At 57.8% G+C, this 3013-nt stretch overlaps 1 pseudogene; it reads left to right on the plus strand.

The window, feature by feature from the left end:
* The window catches only part of LOC116465108 (synaptotagmin-15B-like), a 4775-nt pseudogene extending 1803 nt beyond the window's left edge, over positions 1-2972 (plus strand).
* The last annotated feature ends 41 nt before the right edge of the window (positions 2973-3013 follow it).

The raw sequence follows: 3013 nt of genomic DNA on the forward strand, positions 1-3013 counted from the left end.
CCCACATGTCCCACCCCATTTGGGCTCACCCCACACATCCCACCCATCCCAGTGAGGTGGTGGTGGTCAGCCACCTGTTTGTGTTCACATCTGGGGTCACCGTAAGCCAGGCGGGATCCAGACCTTCCACGGTGACTCTGACCCTCACCCACCAAATCTTAGCCCTCTGTACAAGGTGTTTAAGGGGTCCCAGGGGGCCTGGGGGCCCAGTGAGCAGCCCCCCAACAGGGAGGGACAGGCATGTGGTGCCAGGCTGTGGTAAACTAGGGCCTGCCGGAGCCGTGGGTACTTTCCTGATGCAAAGAGGAAGGAAAAGGAAGGGAGCGGAGCCCCGCCTGGGCCGCAGGGCAGTGCACTCCTCAGCCGGCTTCCTCTGGTCACGCCCGCAGGGCCGCAGCACTGTGTGAGGGGTAGGGCCCTGGCACCTAGCTTGGGCACGTGCCCTCCTAGCCGGACCTCCCACAGGCAGGGGCTCGGCTCCCGCCCGCCTCTGCCAGCCCACTAGTGCTCACCGTTCCCCAGGTGTGTTTGTCAAAGTGTCTCTGATGAATCACAACAAGTTTGTCAAGTGCAAGAAGACTTCAGCTGTGCTGGGCTCCATCAACCCTGTGTACAATGAGACCTTCAGCTTCAAGGCCGATGCCACCGAGCTGGATACTGCTAGCCTCAACCTGACCGTGGTGCAGAACACAGAAGGGGACAGTAAGGCCGCACCCTACCCCGGGCTGCTGGGACAGGGACCACAAGGGGCTGCCGAGTGTTCAGGCAGAGTGAGTGCCTCCTGTCCTGACCTCAGAAGGAGCTGTACGAGCTCCCTCCCTGGTTAAGGAAACTAACTCAGAAAGGAAACTGCTCAGAAAGGCTGAAATACTTGCCCAAGGCCTGGGTTTCATGCCCAGCTTTAGTCCAGTTGAGCTCTGTCTGTGGCACCCTAGAAACAGGTTAAGCAGCCGGGCATGCTGGCTCACATCTGTAATCCCAGCACCTTGGGAGGCCAAGGTGGGTGGATCACTTGAGCTCAGGAGTTCAAGACCAGCCTGGCCAACATGGTGAAACTCCCATCTCTACTAAAAATACAATAATTAGCTGGGCGTGGTGGCACACGCTTGTAATCCCAGCTACTTGGGAGGCTGAGGCGGGAGGATCTCTTGAACCCAGGAGGCAAGGCTGCTGAATATGTCAAAAAAAATAAAAGGGCCACGCACAGTGGCTCACGGCTGTAATCCCAGCACTTTGGGAGGCCAAGGTAGACAGATCATGAGGTCAGGAGATCGAGACCATCCTGGCTAACACGGTGAAACCATGTCTCTACTAAAAATACAAAAAATTAGCTGGGCGTGGTGGCTGGCACCTGTAGTCCCAGCTACTCGGGAGGCTGAGGCAGGAGAATGGCATGAGCCTGGGAGGTGGAGCTTGCAGTGAGCCGAGATGCACCACTGCATTCCAGCCTGGGTGACAGAGCGAGACTTTGTCTCAAAAAAAAAAGAAAGAGGTTGGCTGGGTGCAGTGGCTCACACCTATAATCCTAGCACTTTGGGAGACCGAGAGGGGTGGATCACGAGGTCAAGAGATCAAGACCATCCTGGCCAACATGGTAAAATTCCGTCTGTACTAAAAATACAAATGTTAGCTGAGCGTGGTGGTGCACGCCTGTAGTCCCAACTACTCGGGAGGCTGAGGCAGGAGAATCGCTTGAACCCGGGAGGCAGAGGTTGCAGTGAGCTAAGATCGTGCAGTTGCACTCCAGCCTGTCCACAGAGCGAGACTCCGTCAAAAAAAAAGAAAAGAAAAGAAAAAGAAAGAGGTTAAGCAATGGCCTCTGCTGCCCTTTCCTGGAGCAAATCACCCGAGAGAGTGGGAGGGACCAGGGCTGCCACCAGCCCAGGGACCTGGTGCTCTGACCTTCCTCGTGCCCTCTAGATGAGCCTTTGGGGTTCTGGGCAAGTTCTGTCAGCCAGCTCTCCCACACTGCCCCACACCCCAGCACCCACTGCCACTCTGGGGAAACAGCCATCAGGCCATGGCTGGCCACATGGCCTGGACTTAAGACCCTTCTCCACGGTGGCCAGTGAACGTTACTGCTGAATGTACTCTTGGACAGCCGAGGCCTTCTTTCTAGAGGGGCCCTTTGGCATAAGGTAGACTTAATACGGCCCTACAGAAGGGTGTGGGGCAGAGCTGGTGGCCCTCAAGGAGAGAGTCTCTTTCAGGGCTCTCCTTCCTCCCAATCTCCCAGGGGGAGAAGCAGCCCTTCCAGCTGCAGAGCAAAGGCAGGGCCCCTTTGGGGGCTGCCAGCTCCCACTCAGAGAGGAGGGGAGTTGCTACTTCCTCCTGGGAGCAGGAGGGAGGAAGGGAGGTCACTGGGGACGTGGCTTCTGTGCTCAGGAGCACACCGGTGCTCTCCCTCCCCTGCAGAGAGCCAGCAGCTGGGCCGAGTGGTGGTGGGCCCCTACATGTACACCCGCGGCAGAGAGCTGGAGCACTGGGATGAGATGCTCAGCAAACCCAAGGAGCTGGTGAAGCGCTGGCATGCGCTCTGCCGCACCACGGAGCCCTGACCCTTCGCCCAGCACCGCGGTTCCGCTTTGGGAGCCGACCATCCTCGCAGTTGCACGTAACAGCCACAGCCACGCTCATGGACATTTCATCCAACAGCTCCCTGAGCTGCCAGGCCAGCCCGAGCCAGGAGGACGTGAGTGCTGATGTGCAGGAGAGAAGAGGGGACAAAGAAGCTCTGGCTCGGTCAGCGGCTCTTGCCATAGAGCCTTCCGACACACTCCCTCCTCCTTACCTGCGGGGCTGCCTGGGCTCGGAATCCTGGCTCCTGGTCCTCACAGCCCTGATTTGGACCAGAATCTCAGGTGCTCAGAAGAAAGATCCTGTTTAGTGATGACGCACCTCTACCTGCTGAATAGACGTGCAGGGTAAACTTGGGTGCCTCCATCTGGGAAAGGTGATGATGTGTTCATGCAGTCGATGACCCTCACTGCTTTTTCAGCCAGGGTTTCTCTGC

The sequence above is a fragment of the Hylobates moloch genome, unplaced genomic scaffold (assembly GCF_009828535.3).
Source record: "Hylobates moloch isolate HMO894 unplaced genomic scaffold, HMol_V3 SCAFFOLD_3018, whole genome shotgun sequence".
Lineage (NCBI taxonomy): Eukaryota > Metazoa > Chordata > Mammalia > Primates > Hylobatidae > Hylobates > Hylobates moloch.